The 27373-nt window shown below is 45.3% G+C and overlaps 1 protein-coding gene across 1 annotated transcript in view; it reads left to right on the forward strand.

Moving 5' to 3' along the window:
* The first annotated feature begins 423 nt into the window (after nt 1-423).
* LOC309553399 (NACHT, LRR and PYD domains-containing protein 3-like) overlaps nt 424-27373 on the forward strand; it is a 997590-nt gene continuing 970640 nt past the window's right edge. The window contains exon 1 of the mRNA XM_082254576.1: nt 424-576. The gene's annotated coding sequence lies outside the window, so the exon portion shown is untranslated. The remainder of the gene's footprint in view (nt 577-27373) is intronic.

Genomic DNA, 27373 nt, shown 5'->3' on the forward strand with positions numbered 1-27373 from the left:
AAGCTAGTGACGCCAATTCACATGATTTTGCCTGTAGCTTCCACACTGCTGACGTAAATAGGCAGTGCAACAATGGCAAGTGGTTAATGTGCAAGAATGCTGGTTGATTTCTGAGGAACTGCAACAGATGGAGATACCAGAATCCCCCATCCCTCCACCCTCAGTCCCCCGTCCATGACAGATAGTTTGTTGGTTGAGTAGCTTGCAGTTCTGGGCAAGAGTTGTTCAGCATGTTATACAGGATGAGGAATGTGGATGCATCTGTGTGGTGTTGGAGATGAATGATGTTTGAACAGTCTATACAGGTGGAAGAGTGTTATGTTACTAAAAATACCCCCTCCCCTCCTGGAATTTGGAAAAACACTATATTAGATGAGACAGAATAACCTTTTTGCACACTTTTAGTCTCCAAAGGATAAGAAGAGGTTGAACGCTGCGAGTGCCGTGTTTCCAGGTTTTCTCTTCCACAATCCTCTGTGATTGGACTCTTCACCTTTCTATAAATATTTTCAGATCTCTTCATTGTTGCGAAGTACAAACAATCTGATTGGAGGATGTATGGGCAGATCTAACAAGGTGAGACACCACCAATTGTTCTTTATTTTTTTTACAATAGATTTTTATTAGATTATATCAATAATTACAAAGACATTAACAGAGTTACAGAACCAATACAAAAATGAAAAAATCGCAAATCATAGAGGTGGCTGGATGGGAGGGGAATACCTCCTCCCGCCGCTCATATAACAATACTAATCTGGGGCAGGTCTCTAAAGTGTACCAAAAAAAATAAAAAAAATGAACACATAATGACTATAACAGGTTATTTTTAAAATATAAAAAGGAAGAAAAAAAAACCCCCGTTTGGGCGTGATGCACCAAGCAGTAATAGAATACTCCTTATATAAGCAGTTTAACCACTTAAGCCCCGGAAGATTTTACCCCCTTCCTGACCAGGGGGTATTGCGATTCGGCACTGCGTGACTTTAACGGACAATTGCGCGGTCGTGCTTACTAACAAAGGGAAAGATTTTTGTCATTTTTGTTGTTTTTTTTTAACGCGTAATGGCGGCGATCTGCGATTTTTTTGCGGTACTGCGACATTGTGGCAGATTGGATCCTTGACTGACATTTTTGACACTTTTGGGGTTACCAGTGACATTTCTACAGTAATCAGTGCTATACATATGCACTGTTACTTTAAAAATACACTGGCAGTGAATGGGCTATGTGTGTCCCTAGGGGCGTGATTCTAACTGTGATTGGCTGTGGCTTGAGATGTATAAACAGTGATCAACGGTTCTACACAGTAGAACTGTATGATCATCATTCATACACCGGGGAGAATGACATGCGGCTTGTTTACACTAGCCGCCTGACTTTCTCCATCTCCCCCGACGATCGCAGAATGACCGGCGGACATCGGGTCCGCCGGTCACACGCGCGGGGGGGTCCGTGACCACGCGGGAGCGGGCCTCCAACGGCGCGCGCGCGCTCGCTCGCTCCCTAGACCCTCACAGGCTAGCGACGTAGACCTACGTCACTTCGCCTGTGAGGAGCTGACCGCCAACGTAGATAGTCGTGCGGCGGTCGGCAAGTGGTTAAGAGAGCAATTTTAAAAAGGCAAATGCCAATATGTTTATTTTTTCATAAACCAAAGATAACCAAAATTTCAAAAATAATTAAGTAAATATAAAAAGAAAAGAGGAGAAAAAGAAGAAAAAAGGGGACGGAATATTTTCTCCTTCTCTTATTCCTTTTAAAATAGATCTCATTGTCCAGTCCAGGGGCGTAACTACAGGGGTTGCAGGGGTTGCAATCGCAACCGGGCCCCATGCTCAAGGGGGCCCATGTGGCTCCCCTGTACACCTGAATAGGAGGGGCGGCAGGGGCAGCATGTAGAGAAATCACTGTCCTCCTTTTTCCTTCTGTAGCTGCAGGAGGAAAATTGAGGAGATTGGTTCCTCTGTACGCTGCCCCCGCCACTTCTCCTATACAGTATACTTGTGTTCTGCTGTCTCTGGGCCCCTGTGTGCTCCCCTGGTCCCCCCCCCCTTCTGTGCTTCCCCCCCTTCAGAATTATCCCTTCCCTCACCGTAATAAAGGGCCCTGCAACTAGAGTAAAGGGTGCCAGGGGTCCAGGGGGCCCTTCATGGTTTCTTGCACCGGGGCCCTGAAGGTTCTAGTTACGCCTCTGGTCCAGTCTGTTACTATAAAAAAAAATCAATAAAAATCATGTGATATATCAGAGACTAGAGTATATACCTAGATATATCTCTGTGTCATAAAAGTGGAAAAATTTGCACTTTCCATGAAATGTATCCAGGGAGACCAGATTTTCTTAAAATAGGGATGTTGATCATATACAGGTAGTTGTGCTGATAGTTCTTCCATTCTCGTTATTCAGCTCAGACATGCATTCTGTTATGGAAGGGGGTATTTGAGATCTCCAGTGCTTAGATATAACTACCCTTGCAGCCACAAGAAAAAAAAAAAAAATTGATAATTAATTTCTTGACTCTAGAAATAGGTTGGGAAAACATTGATAACAATGCTATTTAAGGAGTCTGAGAAATCCTAAAAACCTTATTCCAAAATGGCCCTCTATAAGGACTGTCCCATCATATATGTTACATTGTACCTTCCTGAGTCAAACAACGCCAACATTGATCAGATACAGTTGGAAATATTTTATGTAAAAGCGAAGGGTGGTGATAACTTTATAATTTTGTTCATGTGCCACGCTCGCTATAGAAAGTTGATGGATTAGGATAAATGATTTTTTAACTTTTTCCTTTGTAAAAATAACATTGAACTTCCTTTCTAGCCAATAAAATGAAAGGGATTAGTAGGAGAAATATCGTCCAAGAGCAGATTGTATAAAAGAGACACAGTATGCGTAGGAGGAGTAGTTTGCCTACATATCAACACAAAATTGGAAAGAGGACGATGAGGGTTACCACATGGTTTTATAGACCTATAAAAATCCTGAATTTGGAAATTTAATAACCACCAGCCTGGAAGCTCTGGTAGAAGATTTATCAGATGTATCAAAGGTTTCATATCAGATGGATCTAAAACATTGACTAATGTGAGACAAGGTGCAAATTTAAAAGAATGAAGGGCTTTTGAAGTTAATCCTGGGGGGGGGGGGGGGGGGTCTCTGGGTTACCTATAATTGGACTTAAAGGACCCACATGAAAAGACAGTGGAAACATTTGAAGTAAATGGTCCCAAATTCTAAGAGTTGATGAGACACTCCGAGATATAAAGCCCATTCGTAATTGTAACAAAGGCAAAGTCTACGGTAGAGATGTAAAAGGAGAAGTGGACAACTGTTCCTCTATTTGAACCGATAGTTTCCCAGAGGAATTATGAAACCAATCCAAAACACTGGTAAGGTGTATTGCCTTGTGATAATAACCCAAATGGGGTAAGCTTGCCCCTCCCAAAGATTTAGGCCTAGTGAGGATATCATATCTGATCCTGATTGATGAGTCAGCCCATGTATATCACAAAAATTAAGTTTTCAAAGAACTAAAAAGGGCCCCTGGAGGCTCTAGAGGACTGTTTGGAAAACATAAAGAATTTGTGGTAAAATATCAAGTTTTTAATAATGCCATTCGCCAGAACCAGGAATGTTTCAGAGTTCCCCATTCCTTAAAGAGGAGCCCTAGGCTCCTTCAGAAAAAAATAAAAGTCAGCAGCTACAAGTCCTGTTCAGGGATCCCGTGGTGTCTTCAGCCCAGCTGATTTTTCCATGGGCTCTCAGGAGCTGCCACCACCACCATTGCTTGTAAGGGAATCCAGCAGTGAAGCCTTGCAGCATCACAGCCTACACATGCATGAAGCCCTCTGCGCTTTGTGAATGGTATAGCAATGGGGGAAGGAAGGGGGGGGGCGCAGCAAGATCTCCCCCGGAATTTGAAGAGGGTACCTATCAAAACCAGGTATCCACTACCCTCTCACCCCCGAAAGGTGCCAAATGTGCCACTGGAGGGGGGAGGAGGCAGATAAACAGAGCTTACCCTTTTGGGTGGAGCTCCACTTTAGGTTTACAGTTTACACATGATAAAAGAGGTTTATAGTTTAGGTCATAATGATTGTCTAGCTTAGATGGAATTTGTATTCCTAAATACTTGATTGCTTTTGGTTTCCATATAAAAGGAAAGGAGTTACGTAAACTGAGAATGGTAGATTCTGATATAGAGACAGTAAGGACCTCGGTCTTATCCACATTTACCTTAAAATGACTATGACGTCCAAAGTGTGGAAATTCACGTATGAGTGCTGGAAATACCACTGATGGGTTTGATATATATACTGTATAATAATAGAAACTCTGCGTATAAACTCAACCTAATCTCACATTACCCTATTGTAAGCCCTATAAGTAAGGGCGAGCGTGGGCATCCTTGGCGAGTTGCAAAATGTATATGAATGGAATCAGAAAGGATACCATGTAAGGGAGGCTGAAATAAAATCCCATGAGACGCGATGATCAATTGCAAGAAGACACAAGGGAAATGGTTTTTACTAGCATAATCAATGAGAATAATTGTTTGGGCGGTATTGTCCCTGGCCTCTCTACCAGGGGCAAACCCAACCTGATCTAAATGTATCAAAAAAGATTGCCTGGGGGTGGAGCATTTTTTGAGGGGGTCCGGCGGTGCAGCAGACGTCATGATTGACAATGGATCTACATCAGAGACACTGTTTTTAAAGGAATTGTCAAAAACTGCCTCCGTCCTTTATTTTTCAAACTTTTTTGGTAAATAAGTAGGGGTACAATGTACTCCATACTTATTCACATAGGGAGGGGGCCAGGATCTAGGGGCCCCTTGGTAAAGTTGGCTTCCAGATTCCAATAAGCCCCCTTCCCGCAGACCCCCACAACCAGAGTCCCCCCGCCCCCAAAGCACCCCCATGTTGAGGGCATGTAGCCTGGTACGGTTCAGCGGGGCACTCGCTCATCCTCCCTCTTTCCTAGCCTGCCAGACTGCATGCTCGGATAAGGGTCCAAAGGTCATATATTATGTTAACAGCTATACCCCCACCTCCCCATAACTATTAAGCTTGTCTTATATATATTTCTCATAGTATGTTTTTCTAACTCATAAGTGGTTGGCTTACAAGTCGCAGGTGAGGCGGTCCCACCTTTATATGTTCCTTTTTTTTAAATTCTTCATCTGCTATCCTGCTTTAAAGTAAATAGTGATTTCTCCTGGATGTTCATCGGCTGCCTATTCCTATGTGTAGTGATTTTTGTTCGTTATAATTAGGGTTGAGCGAACACGGACTGTATTATTCGGGTCCGTACCAGATAATTGGATTTTTGTTACCCGGACACGGACCCTGAAAACTTTACTGTATATTCGGGTTTAAAATCCGTGTTCGCTAATTTTATTTCCTGTTTTGTATGTAATGGCGCGCTTTTAATGGCGGGCTTTCAACAGCCAATCAACAAGCGTTTAACTGTTGTGCCATAGAAGCCATCACAGCCATGCCTACTAATGGCATGGCTGTGATTGGCCAGCTGAAGCATGTGACCCAGGTCTTTATAAGCTGGAGACACAGCGCGGTGCGCGTCAGTCTGTTCTAGTGTAGGGAGAGAGCACACATAACGGTGCTGGCTGCTGCTGATTAGGGACAGACAGGAAAAAAAAAACATTGTGGCTGTTAGAAAAGAATGTAGGGACAGGTCGGAGTGTAGGCAGGGAGAGATAGAAAAGCATTTTAGGGACAGGCTGGAGAGAGTAGGCAGGGAGAGATAAGGAGACACAGGACAGAACAATCGTCCGTTAGCGATCTACATCGATTTTGCTGTGTGGGGGGTGGTGCAGTGAACAATCTTTTTGCCCTCACTTGAGCCCACTGAGGAGGAGGAGGAGGGGGAGAAAAAAAATATTTTTATCAGTCTGTTGTGTGCAGCGTTCAGCTATATTTTACTACAGATTGCTGTTCTAATTTGCTATTTAAAAATTACAAATTTAAAGGGGAATTTTTTTTTTTCCTTCATAGCCTGCTGACCGTGAGATAAAACATAAGACACTGCTGTGTTCACATCTGCTATTCAAAAATCAACAATTTAAGTGAAAAATAAAAAATATCTAATTCATACGTTCCTGTTGTATACTGTTGTTCTATTCCGCTATTCAATATACACCCATAGTCTGTATCAGTACGTGTGAGATACACCTTTTAAATTTGTTTGACGCATCTCCTTCCACTGCCGAGGATTGCAGGGCGCTTCAGTTTGCCTCCTGTTCCAAACTCCTCCTACTCCTCTTCCTCATCCTCATCCTCCCTTTAGGGTACAAAAAATTGTAATCGGGGCCTAGTCTGTGTTTGTACGTGTGAGATACACCGTTTTATATACTTTTTTCTATTCCGCTATTCAATATACACCCTTTTGGGGTGAAAAAAATTAAATTGCGGCATAGTCTGTATCGGTACGTGTGAGATACACTGTGACGGAAGTGTAGGTAAGACAGAACGCACATGGAGAGCAGGAGTGCCAACAAAGCCTTTTATTGAACGGTAGCGGGTATGTTCACAAAGAAAGGGGCCAAACAAAGGTAACCAGGGTCAGACCCAACATGGGTAGGACAGAGTTCCAGATAGCAGGGGTAGTCCATAACAGGGGGCTCCTGATAGAACGGGCAAAGTCCTGGCCAGCAAGGGATTTGGCCACACACGGATCAGGGCAAACAATGAAGTGACAAAGTCCAGGCAGAGTTCTGGTAGGCCCAGGGTTAATCCACTCACCAGCAGGAAGGTCCAGGGTTAATCCACACTCCAGATTGTAGAAAAGGACAAGGTAATTCCAAACTCCAGGTTGGCTGTAGGATTGAAGAGGCCCACAGGAACCAATAGGGGATTCTGTGTTCTCTGGCCGCAGCTCAGAGACACACAGTCTTCCAGAACAGCAAAGATGAACTACCCAGGAGAGACTCACTCAGCTAAATATCTTAGGACTTGTGTCCCAGCAGGTGGGCCAGGCAACTCCCAGCCAGGCGTCCAGTTGCCCCAGCAACCAGCCCCACCCCCCTCTATTTGAGCCCACACAAGGAATGTGTTCATTGTCCACAGTGAGCATGAAGGCGGAGAAGCAGACATTCAGGCACCTTGCTGGGGAGGGGAGAGGGACAGCACAGTGGGGGGGGGGCAGGCAAAGGAGTGAGCAGCCAGGGGGGAGAGAAGAATCCCATGCTGGGGAAGATAGCAAAGTACTGGGGGTGCAGAAGAGAGGAAAAGAAGGGGGGGGGAAGTAGGGCCTGTGACAACCCCTCCCCCTTTTATTTTACAAGTGCCGACAGGGGGACCTCGGCAGGTCTCCTTGGAGGCACTTGTGGTAATAGGCTCACCTACTGAAGGTCCTGCTGCCGGGTATGGTGGGACAAGGGGATAAACACTGTAGACTCCCTGAGGAGGATTGGGTGCCATGGGGGTAAGCCAGTCACTGGGAGGCTGAGGTAGAGGTCCTTCCGCTGGGGCCAACTCTGGGTATTTGACTGGGCGACTGTGGCTGGCGGATGTGGTGCGACGGTTCTGAGGGCAGCTGGCCTGAAGATGCCCAGGTTGGTTACACCTATAGCACCGGAATTTGCTCAATGTGGGGTCAGAGTCTAGTTCCTGTTTAAATTTCTCACGGTCCCAGGTCAGGGTGGTATTCTGGTCAGGGTTGGTAACACTCACCGGATCCAGGGCAGAAGGGGAGTCCCGTTGGGTTTTCTCGGCGGGCAGGCCTTGGCTGGCTTGGCTCCTGGTCACAGCTCCGATGTATTGGCACTGTAGCTCTCCTAAATCATTTCCAAGCAGAATGTCCGCAGGTAGTCCAGCCATGATTCCAATTTGGCAGCGCTTTTCCCTAAACCCATAGTCAAGGCGAACCGACGCCTTGGGGATGTGTTTCGTAGTACCACCTGCCATTTCAATAAAGAACCCAGGGCCTGGCTTGATGGCTTCGGGTTTTACCACGCGGGGATCAGCAATGGTGAGGAAGGCCCCAGTGTCCCGAAATCCCGTAGTTCTCTCTCCATCAATCAGGACCTCCTGCAGGTGGCGCTGCCTCTGCTCTGGGTAGGATGGGACAAGGGGATGAACACCGTAGACTCCCCGAGGAGGATTGGCAACAGTGGGGGTCAGCCAGTCACTGGGAGGTGGGGGTAGTGGTTCTTCCACTAGGGTCAACTTTAGGTAGTTGACTGGGCGACTGTGGCTGGCAGACATGGTGCGACGGTACTGAGGGCAGCTGGCCTGAAGATGCCCGGGCTGGTTGCACCCATAGCACCAGCGGTCCAGAAACGGCCCAGAAACGGCCCAGAAACGGCCCAGAAACGGCCCAGAAGTACGAGGTCGGTAGGAAGGGGCTGTGGATGGTGTTGGGGCGACAGGGCGCTGGAGGAGTGGCAGGGGGTTGCTGGGAAGTGGTCTGCCTGTGTTCTGGGCTTTGGGCGGCTCGACTATCAGTCTCTTCCAATGGGGTTTAATGGCAAGGGCCTCGTCTGCCAGTGCAGCAGCCCACTCAAGGGTGCCAGGGTCCCTCTCCTTCACCCACTCCCGCACCTCTGCTGGGCATTTGGCAAAGAATTGTTCCTTTAGAAAGGCCTGGACAACTTGTTCAATAGTAAAGGCCTGCTCCCCCTCCAGCCAGCGTCTGCAGGCCTGGGAGATTTTGTGCACATACATCTTGAAGGAAGGCTCAGAATGACAGGAGAGGTCCCGGAATTTGATCCGGTGGGTTTCTGAAGTTACCGCGTAGTGTTCTAGTACAGTCTGTTTGATCCTACTGTAATCTCGATTCCACTGTGCGTTCATTGTCCGGTAGGCAGCAGCCGCACCCCCTTCCAGCAGGCCCACTAGGTGGCGTACCCAGTCTCCACGGGGCACCTCCAGCAGCTGACATAAGTGTTCGAAATCCTGGAAGAACCCTTCCACATCCCCTGTAGCTTCACAAAATGGCTTGAAGTCTTTACGAGTCACCCTTGGCCGATCAGGCCCACCGACTCGTGGGCTGGGGAGAGGGTCATATCCCCTGAGGCCTCTCATGGTTTCGCGCTCATGAGCCCTTTGGATAGCCTCCCGCTTGTCATCCAAGGTGGCTCCGGGCCCCAGGATAGCCCTCTCCTCTTTGTACCATGTGATCCAAGGGCTCCTGGGACTTGAGACTGCGGATGCACTCTGTTCATTCTCTGACGGCGGAGCATTCAAGCTTTCAGTTCTCTGAAGGCCGGCTTCCTCAATGGCGGTGACCAGCTCTTCTTTGGACAGGCCCCTGTAGGTAAGGCTTAACTCCTGATCCTTTTCTTGCAAACTTGCCACAGTCCAATTCCTGTACTCCCCAACCCGCATTAGGTCCAGTGTGGGGGGGCTGCTCTCCATCCTCTTCAGCGTTCTGATCCCGCCGCTGCCAACCAGTGTGACGGAAGTGTAGGTAAGACAGAACGCACATGGAGAGCAGGAGTGCCAACAAAGCCTTTTATTGAACGGTTGCGGGTATGTTCACAAAGAAAGGGGCCAAACAAAGGTGACCAGGGTCAGACCCAACATGGGTAGGACAGAGTTCCAGATAGCAGGGGTAGTCCAGAACAGGGGGCTCCTGATAGAACGGGCGGCAAAGTCCTGGCCAGCAAGGGATTTGGCCACACACGGATCAGGGCAAACAATGAAGTGACAAAGTCCAGGCAGAGTTCTGGTAGGCCCAGGGTTAATCCACTCACCAGCAGGAAGGTCCAGGGTTAATCCACACTCCAGATTGTAGAAAAGGACAAGGTAATTCCAAACTTCAGGTTGGCTGTAGGATTGAAGAGGCCCACAGGAACCAATAGGGGATTCTGTGTTCTCTGGCCGCAGCTCAGAGACACACAGTCTTCCAGAACAGCAAAGATGAACTACCCAGGAGAGACTCACTCAGCTAAATATCTTAGGACTTGTGTCCCAGCAGGTGGGCCAGGCAACTCCCAGCCAGGCGTCCAGTTGCCCCAGCAACCAGCCCCGCCCCCCTCTATTTGAGCCCACACAAGGAATGTGTTCATTGTCCACAGTGAGCATGAAGGCGGAGAAGCAGACATTCAGGCACCTTGCTGGGGAGGGGAGAGGGACAGCACAGTGGGGGGGGGGGGCGCAGGCAAAGGAGTGAGCAGCCAGGGGGGAGAAAAGAATCCCATGCTGGGGAAGATAGCAAAGTACTGGGGGTGCAGAAGAGAGGAAAAGAAGGGGGGGGAGTAGGGCCCGTGACATACACCTTTTAAATTTGTTTGGCGCATCTCCTTCCACCGCCGAGGATTGCAGGGCGCTTTAGTTTGCCTCCTGTTCCGAACTCCTCCTACTCCTCATCCTCATCCTCCCTTTAGGGTACAAAAAATTGTAATTGGGGCCTAGTCTGTGTTTGTACGTGTGAGATACACCGTTTTATATACTTTTTTCTATTCCGCTATTCAATATACACCCTTTTGGGGTGAAAAAAATTAAATTGCGGCATAGTCTGTATCGGTACGTGTGAGATACACCTTTTAAATTTGTTTGGCGCATCTCCTTCCACCGCCAAGGATTGCAGGGCGCTTCAGTTTGCCTCCTGTTCCGAACTCCTCCTACTCCTCTTCCTCATCCTCCCTTTAGGGTACAAAAAATTGTAATCGGGGCCTAGTCTGTGTTTGTACGTGTGAGATACACCGTTTTATATCCTTTTTTCTATTCCGCTATTCAATATACACCCTTTTGGGGTGAAAAAAAATTTAATTTGCATCATACTTTGCATATTTGACTGTGAGATACACCCATTGTATTTGTATACTGTTTTTCTATTCCGCTATTTAATAAACACCCTTTTGGGGTAAAAAAAAATAAATTGCGGCATAGTTTGCATATTTGACTGTGAGATACACCCGTGCGATACTGTTGTTGTTTTGGTCCGCTATTCAATAAACACCTTTCTAGGGCAAGATCATAAATTACAGAAATATGAGGAGACCGTCAAATAGGGGCCGTGGCCTTGGTCGTGGTGCTGCTGGTAGAGCTCCTGTTGCAAGGAGAGGACGTGGTCGATCCGTGCCAGCTACACGCACAAGTGAAACACCTTCCTCAAGTGTGAGTAGGCGACAGAACCTGCAGCAGTATTTGGTAGGGCATCATGCGCCTCTAGAAGTGATGAGGCCAGAACAAGTAGAGGCGATAGTAGATTGGTTTGCTGCTGACAGTGCCTCCTGTTCCTTCACATTGTCTCCCACCCAGTCTACTGCAGAAAGGTCAGAGTTGGCACCTGCAGCCAATGTCCAACCGTCTTTCACCTCACCCCCTTGCAAATCAGGCAAGCAGTCTGAGCCCCAAGTCATGCAGCAGTCTCTTCTTCTTTTTGATGACTCTGTCAGCAGGGTTTCCCAGGGCCATCCACCTAGCCCTGCCCCAAAAGTGGAAGAGATTGAGTGCAGCGATGCCCAACCACTTATTTCTCAAGATGAGTACATGGAAGGACCATCGCAGCAAGTCTCCAATGATGACGAAATGCAGGTGCCAACTGCTGCGGCACTCAGAATTGTGGAGACCGACAAGGAGGGCAGGGGTGAAGACTGGGTGGAAGATGATGTGGAGGACGATGAGGTCCTCGAGCCCACATGGAATGAAGGTCATGCAGGTGACCTGAGTAGTTTGGAGGAAGAGGCGGTGGTCGCACAGAGCCACCAGCACAGCAGAAGAGGGAGCAGGGTGCAGAAGAGGAGCGGCCGTGCCCTAGACACTACGCCTGCTACTGCCCAACGCAGCAAGGGACCGAGCACATCAAAGCCAGCTCAAAGGAGTTCTCTAGCATGGAAGTTCTTCAGAAAATGTGCTGATGACAGGACACGAGTGGTTTGCACCCTGTGCAATCAGAGCCTGAAGCGAGGCATAAACCTTCTCAACCTGAGCACAACCTGCATGATCAGGCATCTAAGTGCAAAGCACGAGCTGCAGTGGAGTGGACACCTTCAAAACCAAGAAAGGCCTCTGGCTCCTCCTGCTTCCTCTTCTGCTGCAGTCTCGGCCTCTCCATCCACCTCTGTAGTGATACCGGCACCTGCCACCCCGCAAACAGACAATCTGTCAGCAACACCACCACCTGGGTCACCAACCATCTCCACAATGTCCCGTGGAAGCGTTCAGCTTTCCATCTCCCAAACACTTCAGAGGAAGAGGAAGTACCCCCCTACCCACCCGCGATCCCTGGCCCTGAATGCCAGCATTTCAAAATTCTTGGCCTTTGAAATGCTGTCATTCCGTCAGGTGGAGACGCACAGTTTTAAAAGCCTTATGTCGGTGGCTGTCCCACAGTACGTCGTGCCCAGCCGCCACTACTTTTCCAGGCAAGCCATCCCTTCCCTGCACAACCAAGTGGGGGAAAAAATCAGGTGTGCACTTTGCAACGCCATCTGTGGCAAGGTCCACCTAACTACCGATACGTGGACCAGTAAGCACGGTCAGGGGCGTTATATCTCTCTAACGGCACACTGGGTAAATGCAGTGGCGGATGGGCCTTAGGCGGATAGCAATTTGGCGCATGTCCTTCCACCACCGAGGATTGAGGGCGCTTCAGTTTGCCTCCTGTTCCTAACTCCTCCTACTCCGCTTCCTCATCCTCTACCGCTTCCTCATCCGGTCAGCGTAACACCTTCACCACCAACTTCAGCACAGCCAGGGGTAAACGACAGCAGGCAGTTTTAAAACTTGCCTGTTTGGGGGAAAACCACACACCGTGCAGGAGTTGTGGAGGAGCATGGAACAGCAGACAAATGAGTGGTTGCTGCCAGCGAGCCTCAAGGCCGGCCTGGTGGTGTGCGATAACGGGCGAAATCTCATAGCAGCTCTGGGCCTAGCCGGTTTGACGCACATCCCTTGCCTGGCGCATGTGCTGAATTTGGTGGTGCAGAGGTTCCTTAAAATTTACCGCGATATGTCAGAGCTGCTGCAGAAAGTGAGGGCCGTCTGTGCACACTTTCGGCGTTCTCACCCTGCTGCTGCTCACCTGTCAGTGCTGCAGCGTAACTTCGGCCTTCCCGCTCACCGCCTCATATGTGACGTGCCCACAAGGTGGAACTCCACCTTGCACATGCTGGAAAGACTGTGTGAGCAGCAGCAGGCCATAGTGGAGTTTCAGCTGCAGCACGCACGCGTGAGTCGCTCTGTGGAACAGCACCACTTCACCACCAATAACTGGGCCTCCATGCGAGACCTGTGTGCCTTGTTGCGCTGTTTTGAGTACTCCACCAACATGGCCAGTGCCGATGACGCCGTTCTCAACTTAACTATCCCACTTCTATGCCTCCTTCAAAAAACGATTCGGGCGATGATGGAAGAGGATGTGGCACAGGATGAGGAGGAGGAGGAGGATGAAGAGGTAACATTTCCAAGGCTTTCAGGGCAGTCATTCGCAAGGGGCTCTGAGGGTGGGTTCCTGCACACACAAACACCAGGGACACAATTGTCAAGCAGGGGCACAGTTCTGGAGGATGAGGAGGATGAGGAGGAGGAGATGGAGGAGGAGATGGAACCATGTTCACAGCAGGGTGGCACCCAGGCCAGCTCATGGCCATCACTGGTGCGTGGCTGGGGGGATACAGAGGACACAGACGATACACCTCCCACAGAGGACAGCCTTTCGTTGCCTCTGGGCAGCCTGGCACACATGAGCGATTACATGCTGCAGTGTCTCCACAACGACCGCCGAGTTGCCCACATTCTAACTTGTGCTGATTACTGGGTGGCCACGCTGCTGGATCCCCGTTACAAGGACAACGTACCATCCTTAATTCACTCACTGGAGCGCGATCGCAAGATGCGCGAGTACAAGCGTACGCTGGTAGATGCGATGCTGCTGGCATTCCCACCTGACAGCGGGGCCACAGTGGAAGCACAAGGCCAAGGCAGAGGAGGAGGAAGAGGTCGCCAATGCAACCAGGGCACCGCCAGCACCTCAGAAGGCAGGGTTAGCATGGCCGAAATGTGGAAAAGCTTTGTCAGCATGCCACAACAAACAGCAGCACCAGCAGCTCATATGGAACGTCTTAGCAGGAGGCAGCATTTCACCAACATGGTGGAGCAGTATGTGTGCACACGCCTACATGTAGTGAATGAGGGGTCTGCCCCCTTCAACTTCTGGGTTTCCAAATTGGGCACATGGCCTGAGCTTGCCCTTTACGCCTTGGAGGTGCTGGCGTGCCCTGCAGCCAGTGTATTATCTGAACGTGTATTTAGCACGGCTGGGGGTGTTATCACAGACAAGCGCAGCCGCCTGTCCAGAGACAATGTGGACAAGCTCACGTTCATTAAAATGAACCAGGCATGGATCCCACAGGACTTTTCCGTACCTTGTGCAGAATAGAGATGGATACCGACCTTACCCAGCCATTGTTCTATTTTTGATCTTTCTCACTCTTTTGGGGTGTACCCTCATTTAAAATGACTGAAAAAAAGCAGTGTTGGCTACCTCGTCCTCCTCCACCGCCGCTTCCACTTACACCGCCCATAGGTGTGCGCAGCCTATTGCATTAGGGTGTGCACCCCAAAGTTTAAATACACATGCATGTGTTTGCCTACATGTATATGGCCCCGGTACATTACTCTCCCTGCTGGCAAAGTGAAATAGAAGTGTGTGGCACTTCTCTTATGGCAGAGCAGGTCCGAGGAAGATTTTTCCCATCTCCTCACTGGCAAACAGAGCGATATTGCTAATGTGCCCTAGGTGATTAGGGTGTGCCCAGGCACACCCGGCACACCCTGTGCGCACACCTAGGACACTGCCTCATCCATCACCACCTCAACCTCCCTCCTACTCCATATGGGCCTCGTCCTTATTTTTCTGTTTTTTTTTGTTGTTTTAAGTTATTTCACTATCCACTAGAGGGAGACTCCACTCCAATCCAGCTGGCTGACCACACACAGGCAGATACAAATCTTAAATACAATCTGGTGCACTCTAAGGGTTGGGGAGCAGTCTAGCAATTATCACACACTACTAGGATTCCTCCAGCTATCCTACAAGCTAGAACCCTGGTGTTAATTACTCTTCCCACTGTCTGGGTCAATTTGACTCTAGTCAGTTCAGAACACAGAACATTGTGTGGGCTGAGGTGTGGACACCCCCTGGGGTTGATTGGTCAAGGGCTAAAGTTCAGCGCACATTCATATTCCAATAAATTGGGAAACCTGAGATATGTTCATTGTTCTTCCTTGAAGCCAGTTCTGAACTGGGGAGTCCCCACGCGGTTTCCGGTATGCTTCTACCAAGGGATAAGCTTTGGTAAAGTTTATTTCTGTTTTTATCATATAAGGTGGTTTGTGAGGAGTAATTTTATCAATCTATGTTTGTGCCTGTATGTATATAGTGCATAGGCTGACTTAACCCAAAACAGGAAAGGTTAAAGGACCTTAACATGTATAGCTTGGAAGAAAGAAGAAACAGAGGGGATATGATAGAAACTTTTAAATACATAAAGGGAATCAACTCGGTAAAGGAGGAGAGCATATTTAAAAGAAGAAAAACTACCACAAGAGGACACAGTTTTAAATTAGAGGGGCAAAGGTTTAAAAGTAATATGAGGAAGTATTACTTTACTGAGAGAGTAGTGGATGCATGGAATAACCTTCCTGCAGAAGTGGTAGCTGCAAATACAGTGAAGGAGTTTAAGCATGCATGGGATAGGCATAAGGCTATCCTTCATATAAGATAGGGCCAGGGACTATTCATAGGATTCAGATATATTGGGCAGACTAGATGGGCCAAATGGTTCTTATCTGCCGACACATTCTATGTTTCTATGTTTCTATGTAACAGCATATGAACAAGGTATTTCTGTATAGGCCACAGAGAAAAGGAGATTAATTAGTCAGCAAATGACATATCAGGCTCTGTGTAAAGTAAACATAGATATTTTATTAATAAATTTATAAGGTATAGTAACAACCGTGCAATAAAATCGTTTGATAGATACAATCAGTGCAATAACGAGAAACAAGACAGACAAGACATATACATAAACATAAAGTGACAGAAAACCGGCCGGCTTGAGCTTATATTACTTCAATTAGTATAAATATACAGTCAAGTGCTTCATCAATAAGATTTCTTGAAGGGACTCCTTAAAGTACAATCGTATGCCGATTTGGATTGGTAGCTGTGTATGGGTAATTAATGTTATTTGATTTGCTCCAGGAAAGCCACTAACCGTGGTATATATAGATAAGGCAGTTATGAAAGGTGTGCTGCCGTGAAAGAGTTATCGGGGTGGGATAGGATGACAGTTTATAATTTCCTTATATGGTTATATAACATTCCATATGGTTATATGGCTTGGTTGGGGATTTTTGCAGTGATCATGTATTGATGCCTTGATCACTGACGGTTGTAGTACCGTTGTTTCACCCCTAGGTGGTCAGATGTTGCTCTACAGATATAAAATGAAAGTTAATTTATATCCAAGCACAGACTTCCTTTATCCTATTTAGAGCAGGAATATGTCTACCTCTCCGGGGACTAAACAATGGTATGACAATGGTGTCTAACTCATTGACGGTTAATCACCGTGTCTTCACCCCTATTTGGTAGATTTGCTCTTGTATGGAAGATATTCAGTAGTGCTGGGGACTAGGCAGAGCTATCTCTATGTTTTCCGCTGACCGCGCTTGTGTGTCGGTTCAGTACGGTTTGCATGGAGGGTGTTTGCTCTGACGGCATGAAGCCGTTTCTTCACCCCTGTATATCAAGTGCTTGGTTTACCTTTGCTGATAATCTGTGGAGCAGTGCATCCGCCTCCGCCGTTTGTCGCCGCCGTCTTCCATGTGCCGCCTTTAATCTCCGCTCCCCTGGTCGCTCAGGGCGTCCGATGCTTGGTTGGAGTGATGGGGGGTGTGCCGCCGGGCAATGACGTCGACGCGTTTCGCCTTTCTTGCGTAGCTTCGTCTGGACGTGATTTGAGACAGTCAGCTGATCCCTTTTATCACGGTCTTTTCAGCTGTTCTGACTCCGGGTTGATTTGTAGTGAGGGAGTTTCTTTGCGTTAGGTCCTCACACCTGTTGTTGTGGGGGCATGGCTGAGTGATGTAATTAAGATTGGATTGCAGATTTTCATTGTACATGTATTCTCCCCAGCGGAACATCGTTATTATTCTTGGGGTACAGAGATCTGGAATTTTCATTAATTGGGGTATGACAGGCATATTCATTTAAGAATTACATTCATTATGGTGTTATTCTGCAAAAAATTTTTTTGTTTGATCAAAAGAAAAAAGTTTATGACTACAGATACTGCAATTTTAGTTCTTCCTTTATTCCAGTGAATTTAAGACAAGTGAAATCATAGTTATTGTTCACTGATACTAGTCCGATTATTATCGATCGTTGATGGGCTATTTAATTGGCAGTACTAATTTTACAGGGTTAGTTAAATTGAAAATAAACCATTAGATACTGCTATACATATATACATTATGTGTATATAGGTATGCAACTATAACCCTATACGAATGTTCACTGGTATAGGTTTCTAGAATTGCACTACTGCATTTAGCACAAATTATTAACTGAACAGGGTAGTGACAAACACATAACATTTAAGTTCATTTGGACTGATTGTATTTATCATTGTACTATTGTACATGCTCTAGGTGTTTAGTTCATCAGCTAGAGGTATGCTGTAGTAGTCTTTCTGTTATAATGTGTCATAGATGTGGTGGTTGAGGGTTAAGTGAATAGGTGGATGGTGTTTTTACTGAAACATGTAGGTAGGGATGTGGAGAAGAGATTGTATCCCATTATTCAATTTTGGGAGTCTTGATATCCAGTGGGTTCTTGTTGACAGATGGGAAGGAGGGTATATACTGTTTTCCATTTGTTTGCATTCAATGTTAAAGAAAAACTTGAAGGTTCATTTCAGTGTTTAGTCCCTTGGGTATCAGGCTATCCAGGTTATAAATCCACCACTTTTCTTTCTGTAATAAAATGCGGTCGAAATCGCCGCGTCTTGCAGATATTTTCAGTTCATATATTCCTTTTATTTTGGTGTTTTTCATGCTGCCGTTATGGTATTGAGCGAAGTGTCTCGATAGGGGTTTATCTGGGTTCTTGTCCTTTATTTCACGCATATGCTCCCCTATTCTGATTTTCAGTTGACGTTTTGTTTTCCCTATGTAGTTCTTATTACATGGACATGTTATCATGTAAATGACCTTGGTTGAAGAACAGTTAATGAGGTTGTGTATTCTGAATTCTCTTCCGTTTGTATTTTGGAATGTGTCCGTTCTGTCCACGTACGGGCACATTTGACATCTTCCACATGAAAACATGCCCTTGCTTCTGGGTGTGTCCATAAGCCAGGTGCTGTCGTGGTCCCTTGTATATTCCGATTGGGTAAGTATGTCTCTCAGGTTTTTGGCACGTCTGGCCACCATGATGGGACTAGTCCCGACTATTTCTTTTAATGATGGTGTATTATGGAGTATGCCCCAGTGTTTTTGGAGAACGTGTCGTACGGATTCCCATTGGGCTCCATATTGGGTAATTATCCGTGTTACCCCTATCGCGTCGGCCTTCGGTTTTGGTTTACGTTGGAGAAGGTCTTCTCTTGTTCTCATACTGGCTTTTTGTTTAGCCTTCCGTAATTGTTTATGGGAATAGCCTCTTTCCCTAAATCTGTCATACAGTTCTTTGCTCTCTTGATGGTAATCTCTCTTTTCTGAGCAGTTCCGTTTAATCCTCATGAATTGTCCTGTAGGGATACCATCTTTTAGCCATTTAGGATGATAGCTGTCAGCCATTAAAAGGGTGTTTGCTGCTGTTGCTTTACGGAATGTTTTCGTCGTAAGTCTGTTGTCACTCATTTTTATCCTTATATCCAGAAAGGATATTTCCTTTTTATCAAACGTGTGGGTTAGGCGTATATTTCTTTCATTTGAATTCAGCTCTTTCATGAATTTTTCTAGTGTTGGCATATCCCCTTTCCATATCATCAGCACGTCATCTATATACCTAAGCCATGTATGTACATGGCTTATGTATGTTTCATTAGGGTAAACTTCCTCCTCTTCCCACAGGCCAAGGTGGAGGCATGCATAGGCTGGTGCCCATGCTGCTCCCATAGACGTACCCTGGGTCTGTTGATAATACTGGGAGAGGAATTGAAAATAGTTGTTATTTAGGATAAATGCCAGTAGGTCTACTATGTACTCATTTTGGTGACATAGGTTGGGGTAGTGTCTGTCAAGGAATACTTCAACGGCTTTTAATCCCCAGTTATGGGGTATTGAGGTGTAGAGTGACTCTACGTCAATTCCCACGAGCCATGTCTCGTTTTCTGTATGCAAGTTGTTGATTTTCTCCAGGACATCCCTTGTGTCTTGTACGTAGGATTTCAATTGGGTCACCATGTCTTTCAGGAGGGCATCAATGTATTTTCCTGTTTTCTCAAGGGGGCCATTGATGGCCGACACTATGGGTCGTCCTGGGGGGTCAATTAGTGACTTGTGTACCTTCGGGATTATGTAGAATGTTGGTGTATTATAATCTTTTACCGTTATATGTTCTGCTTCTTGTTTTGTCATTAGGCCTTCTTCTTTGGCCAGTTTAATTTTCCAGTTTAATTCCTTGACTAGTTTTGTCATCATTGAGAAGTCTATTTACTTCCTTTTCATATTGTGTTGCATTCATCAGGACAACATTGCCCCCCTTATCACTTCTTTTTATGACAATATTCTTGGCTTCATTCAGCTCTCTGATTGCTTTACGTTCCTCTTTGGTGATATTATCGATACCTTTGTTTGTCCAATCAATTTGGTGGAGGTCAGCTTGTACCTGGTTCAGGAATACGTTCATCCATTAGATTAATGACTTTTAAATCGTTTGTTCGTTCTTCTTGTTCAGTTGTGGCTATTTGTCCCTCTGGCTTCTGGTGTGTGGTTTTCTTATCTCCCTTTCTTGCCTTCCTTGTTTCCTGTTTTGTTTGGAGGAGTTGGGGTGTTGTGAGTCTCGTCTTGTTTCGTTGTCCGTCTCCTCCCCTGGTACTAAAAAAGTCACCGATTTTGTGTAGTTTTCATCATCTGTTCCGCTGGAATTTCCCTTTGATCTTGATCTGGAACGTGAACCTCTTTGTCTGGATCTGTATCGATTACGTCTCTTTGTAAGGTCAAAGATCTGACCTTTCTCCCAATCATCCAGGTCTCTTTTGTATTTAGATTGTTTGGTTTTTTTCAATGTTTGTTGGGTTTTTTCGATTTCTTTTTTTAGATTATCATTGTATGTATTAAATTCTTCATTTTCTTTAAATGGCTCCAGTCCTTTTATACTTTCTGTTATCTGGTCGTTGAGTTCAGTGAGTTGGGTTCTTTCTTCCTCCGCTATGAGTTTCATTACCTCGATTCCATGTTTAATGCATTGTTCTTGCCATTTTGGAAGAAAACGGTCATTCTGTAGGTGTTCAGCCGGTATCACTTTATCCCTTAGACCTCTTGGGATTATTCCCTCCTTGATGTATGTCTCGAGGAAGGAGACATCCCATTTTCTGTTCAGATGTTTTGTGATAAATTTTTTATGTTCCTTGAATCTATTGGTGATTTCCTCCTGTTCATTGAGTATCGTAGTGCCTTCCTTGTTGAAGGCTTGGCTTATTTCTATGTCAAAGTTTTCCCCTAGTGAAAACGCCATGCCCTTATGAAGATATAGGTTTTAGTGGTGGCGGCACATGGAAGACGGCGGCGACAAACGGCGGAGGCGGATGCACTGCTCCACAGATTATCAGCAAAGGTAAACCAAGCACTTGATATACAGGGGTGAAGAAACGGCTTCATGCCGTCAGAGCAAACACCCTCCATGCAAACCGTACTGAACCGACACACAAGCGCGGTCAGCGGAAAACATAGAGATAGCTCTGCCTAGTCCCCAGCACTACTGAATATCTTCCATACAAGAGCAAATCTACCAAATAGGGGTGAAGACACGGTGATTAACCGTCAATGAGTTAGACACCATTGTCATACCATTGTTTAGTCCCCGGAGAGGTAGACATATTCCTGCTCTAAATAGGATAAAGGAAGTCTGTGCTTGGATATAAATTAACTTTCATTTTATATCTGTAGAGCAACATCCGACCACCTAGGGGTGAAACAACGGTACTACAACCGTCAGTGATCAAGGCATCAATACATGATCACTGCAAAAATCCCCAACCAAGCCATATAACCATATGGAATGTTATATCACCATATAAGGAAATTATAAACTGTCATCCTATCCCACCCCGATAACTCTTTCACGGCAGCACACCTTTCATAACTGCCTTATCTATATATACCACGGTTAGTGGCTTTCCTGGAGCAAATCAGATAACATTAATTACCCATACACAGCTACCAATCCAAATCGGCATACGATTGTACTTTAAGGAGTCCCTTCAAGAAATCTTATTGATGAAGCACTTGACTGTATATTTATACTAATTGAAGTAATATAAGCTCAAGCCGGCCGGTTTTCTGTCACTTTATGTTTATGTATATGTCTTGTCTGTCTTGTTTCTCGTTATTGCACTGATTGTATCTATCAAACGATTTTATTGCACGGTTGTTACTATACCTTATAAATTTATTAATAAAATATCTATGTTTACTTTACACAGAGCCTGATATGTCATTTGCTGACTAATTAACCTCCTTTTCTCTGTGGCCTATACAGAAATACCTTGTTCATATGCTGTTTTGGGTTAAGTCAGCCTATGCACTATATACATACAGGCACAAACATAGATTGATAAAATTACTCCTCACAAACCACCTTATATGCTAAAAACAGAAATAAACTTTACCAAAGCTTATCCCTTGGTAGAAGCATACCGGAAACCGCGTGGGGACTCCCCAGTTCAGAACTGGCTTCAAGGAAGAACAATGAACATATCTCAGGTTTCCCAATTTATTGGAATATGAATGTGCGCTGAACTTTAGCCCTTGACCAATCAACCCCAGGGGGTGTCCACACCTCAGCCCACACAATGTTCTGTGTTCTGAACTGACTAGAGTCAAATTGACCCAGAACGGCGCTGACCGCTGAATCAGGGACAGGAATTCTGAAACCAGCGCATCGGTCTGATTGCGACAGTACCAAACACCGCTTGCCTGCCGCAATCAAGCGCCATATAATGGTTTTGTGCAATTCTCTAGGATTCCACACATGCTACAGATACAGATTTACATGTACTTGTAGCCCAACACATTAGCCATAAGAAGGAATTATTTTCATCTCTCTGCCACTAATATTTTAACTTTTATGAGAGATAAAATACATTCCTTTGATCTGATGATAGCAATAAACGCTTGTAGACTGTTTGGAGCCTCTCACTGATTCCCTGCGGATTTCCGCAACCAAGGTGACCAGCAGCTCTCTTTGATGCTCCCGGAAGTGACAATTCTCTTGTTTACTGGTATGGGAGACTTTAATTGGCACCCAGGTGTCAACTCTATCCTAGAGAATGGCCCAGTCTTTTTCAGATGCTATTAACAGGACATATGTGTGTGACTGATACTAAATTAATTAACCCAAAATGACACTACATTTACAATTCACTATTTCTACAGGTCACTTCATATTTCGCTAATGCAAAGATACCCTATATCTGACATTTATTTTACAGGTAAACGCATGTGGGCTAATTTTTGGGGCCTATAGTGGCCGACACTTACTTCTGTATCCTCTGAATGCCTTATGAACCTTCAGCCACAGAATACTACATTCTTAGCTGTCAGGCAAATGTATGTGGGCTAATTTTTGGGGCCTATAGTGGCGGACACTTCTGTATCCTCTGAATGCCTAATGAACCTCCAGCCACAGAATACTACGTTCTTAGCTGTCAGGTAAACGCATGTGGGCTAATTTTTGGGGCCTATAGTGGCCGACACTTCTGTATCCTCTGAATGCCTAATGAACCTCCAGCCACAGAATACTACGTTCTTAGCTGTCAGGTAAACACATGTGGGCTAATTTTTGGGGCCTATAGTGGCCGACACTTACTTCTGTATCCTGTGAATGCCTAATGAACCTTCAGCAAAGCATACTACGTTCTTAGCTGTCAGGTAAACGCATGTGGGCAAATTTTTGGGGCCTATAGTGGCCGACACTTCTGTATCCTGTGAATGCCTAATGTACCTTCAGCCACAGAATACAACATTCTTAGCTGTCAGGTAAACGCATGTGGGCTAATATTTGGGGCCTATAGTGGCCGACACTTCTGTATCCTCTGAATGCCTAATGAACCTTCAGCCACAGAATACAACATTCTTAGCTGTCAGGTAAATGCATGTGGGCTAATTTTTGGGGCCTATAGTGGCCAACACTTACTTCTGTATCCTGTGAATGCCTAATGAACCTTCAGCCACAGAATACTACGTTCTTAGCTGTCAGGTAAACGCATGTGGGCTAATTTATGTGGCCTGAAATGGCCGACACTTCTTTCTTTATCCTGTGAATTGTTCTAATTTTTCAGACTGGAATTGAAAATCTATGGGTCTGTCAAGGTTCCGCAAATTGTGGATTGGATGCGGATCCATTTTACAGATGTGTGAATGGACCCTATATGTATTTGACAATGTATTTACCAGCTGCTGTCAGTTCTGGCTGATTTATGAAAAAAAAAAAAATAGGGCAACTTTTCCAATTGCAATACTTCTGTTATGACATTGTCCATGTGCTGGGACTATTTGTGCACAGCTAGTATGTCTTTTGTGGATGCAAATATGACCTAAAGGTTTTTAAAGTTTGCCTCCCATTAAAGTCAATGGGGCCCGCCGCGAACTTGCGGTTCGCGGACTTTTGAGAACATTTGCGGCTGACGTTCGCGAACCGCCCCGGCCGATGTTCGTCCATCACTAATTGGGAACGAACACAGAAAATATCCTTACTATGGTACCTGACACCATCTAGATTACCAAAATTCACCTGAGAACAAAGTCCCCAATGCTGGAGAAGTTATGGACAAATAAGAAATGTAATTCATATCTTATGGTCCTGGAAGAACATCCATAGTTTTTGGCAAAAGATATTATAAATAATTTGTGATATCACTGGAATTCTTACTCCCCCAAAGGTGGCTTTAGCCAAACTTTACCTCAATATTGAGAATAACTCTTGCTATAGAGTCATTGTCACTCATATTTTATTAGCAGCTTAACAATTACCAGACACTGGAAACAAGACCTGACTCCTAGTCTGTCTGAAGTGATTAGCTTAGTCCATGCACATCTTGGTATTGAAAAAGTTCCAGCCTATTACAGTAACAAAGATAGAAATAAAGAGGAAGGTACTTGGTGCTGCCAGTAAATAAAATGGTACTAGGCAAACAAAATAAATACAAATAGGTAGATATGAATATCAAGTACATATCTCTCTCCAAAAAATGACTTAGTAAGGTGGTAGAGTGCTAAAATGTGATTCCAAGAGAAAGTAGGTAAAGTGGATAATAATTAAACAAAAATATACACATGAATAAATATCATTTACATATATCCCTCAAAATGATAACATAATAAAGTGCAATAGTGATAAGGTGCAATTCCGAATTAAAGTGACAGTATCCTCCTGGCTCCTGATGACGTCAAATGACGAAACGCATAGAGCGTCCTTCCGTCACTTCCGCTATCTGACCCTGTGAACCACATTTCTGGCATTTGGAGCAAATCACGTTCCGGAAGAAACCCGGGAGCGCACCCGGGAGCTGTATTAACTCTGCTTGTTTTCACCGCTACTTTGTGAGTACTATTTTTTATATTTAATAAAATATATTTTATACAGTACTTCACTAGATGAGCCTTTCTCCCCATACATGGTCGGGACCTCCAACCCATGTTTATGATCGTTACATACTACGCTATGAGTATTATTGGAATGAAGGAGATAGTGTATATCCCCTATTGATGCCCATGAAGAGAATTTATCCTTGAAACATACCACGCCTGTTACCCCTGTAGGGGTACCTGGATCTGGTAAGTGCACAATTCATTAGGGGAACACAGGACTCACCTGCATGCGTCACCTTCAAAAGTTCCACTTTTACCCTTTGGACTCTTGGGATCGGATTTAATAAAACGAAAAAATCAGCGCTCAACTCCTTGATGAGATGAACCACTCTAACTGCATAAAAACGTTGAAGAGAATAAATATCTCTAAAATATTTCCAAAACCAAAGGCGCCAGTGCATAAAAAGCCGCACAATACAAGATAGGAAAATGTTCTGTGTGGTGGTATGAAAAAATCAATCTGAGGTAATATACATCTAAAATCTTCAAAGGATCAATATATCTAAAATCCTCAAGGGTATCTAAAAGCACAAAAAAACTATAGGAGCGATGATAAAGGAACTGGTCACAATAATATTCTGAGTGTAATAAATAGTGACTAGGGTTGAGCGAACACGGACTGTATTATTCGTGTTCGTACCGAATAATTGGATTTTTGTTACCCGAACACGGACCCGAAAACTTTACTGTATATTCGGGTAAAAATCCGTGTTCGGTCGTTTTATTTCTGGGTTTTGCATGCATTGGCGCGCTTTTCATGGCGGGCTTTCAACAGCCAATCAACAAGCGTTTAACTGGTGTGCCTTAAGCCATCCCAGCCATGCCTACAAATGTATTGGTAGCTGTGATTGGCCATCTGAAGCATGTGACCAAGTCTTTATAAGTTCGAGGCAGCGCCGCTGCGGCGTCATTCTGCTGTTTAGTTCAGGGACAGAGCACACATCAACATGCTGGCTGCTGATTAGGGACAGACAGGCAGGCAAAACTCATTTGTGTCCGCATAGAATTGAGGGACAGGTCGGAGTGTGTTAGGCAGGGCGAGTTGTAGGCATTTTAGGGCGCGGCTGCTGATTTTTAGGGTCAGACAGTGTGTTCTACAAACTACAATCGATATTGCTGTGTGGGGTGGGGTTTGCAGTCACCCGATCTACGATCTTATCAATCCTTTTAGGGAGAGAGTCTGCTGATTTTTAGGGTCAGACAGTGTGTTCTACAAACTACAATCGATATTGCTGTGTGGGGTGGGCTTTGCAGTCACCCGATCTACGATCTTATCAATCCTTTTAGGGAGAGAGTCTGCTGATTTTTAGGGTCAGACAGTGTGTTCTACAAACTACAATCGATATTGCTGTGTGTGGGGGGGGGGGGTTTGCAGTCACCCAATCTACGATCTTATCAATCATTTTAGGTAGAGGCTGGAGATAGGCAGGTGTCAGTGGTCCACATCCATTTTGCTGTGTGTGGGGTGCAGTGAACACAATCTTTTTGGGGTGCAGTGAACACAATCTTTTTGGGGTGCAGTGAGCACAATCTTTTTGGGGTGCAGTGAACACAATCTTTTTGAGGTGCAGTGAACACAATCTTTTTTGCCCACTGAGGAGGAGGGAGAAAAGTATTTTTCTATCAGTCACTGTGTGCAGCCTTTTTCCTTCAGCTGTGCTGTGCTGACTCTGATCATATACTGCTGTGTTCAGTTCACATGTGCTATTATTGAGTGGTTTCAAAAATCATACACTTTTTTCTATTCCACTATTCAATATACAGCCTTGGGTTAAAAAAAAATAAATTGTGGCTTGCAGCAGAGCTGAATGATATTTTGGGTTTTTGGGGTTCATCTCATACTTCTGAAGATTTGAGGGTGCTGCCTGTTCCAAACTCCTCCTACTCCTCATCCAACCTTTTAGGGGTACAAACAATAGTAATTGGGGCCTAGTGTGGTTTTGTACGTGTGAGATACATACACTTTTTTTGATCATATTTTCTATTCCGCTATTCAATAAAAACCCTTGGGGATCAGTTAAATTGCGGGATAGTCTGTGTTGGTACGTGTGAGATCCACCTTTCCAAGTTTTTGGGGTTCATCTCATACTTCTGAAGATTTGAGGGTGCTGCCTGTTCCATACTCCTCCTACTCCTCATCCTGCCTTTAGGGGTACAAACAATAGTAATTGGGGCCTAGTGTGCTTCTGTACGTGTGAGATACATACACTTTTTTTGATCATATTTTCTATTCCGCTATTCAATAAAAACCTTTGGGGATCAGTTAAATTGCGGGATAGTCTGTGTTGGTACGTGTGAGATCCACCTTTCCAAGTTTTTGGGGTTCATCTCATACTTCTGAAGATTTGAGGGTGCTGCCTGTTCCATACTCCTCCTACTCCTCATCCAGCCTTTTAGGGGTACAAACAATCGTAATTGGGGCCTAGTGTGCTTCTGTACGTGTGAGATACATACACTTTTTTTGATCATATTTTCTATTCCGCTATTCAATAAAAACCTTTGGGGAACAGTTAAATTGCGGGATAGTCTGTGTTGGTACGTGTGAGATCCACCTTTCCAAGTTTTTGGGGTTCAT

This window comes from Pelophylax lessonae (genome assembly GCF_965119305.1).
Source record: "Pelophylax lessonae genome assembly, chromosome: 4".
Classification (NCBI taxonomy): domain Eukaryota; kingdom Metazoa; phylum Chordata; class Amphibia; order Anura; family Ranidae; genus Pelophylax; species Pelophylax lessonae.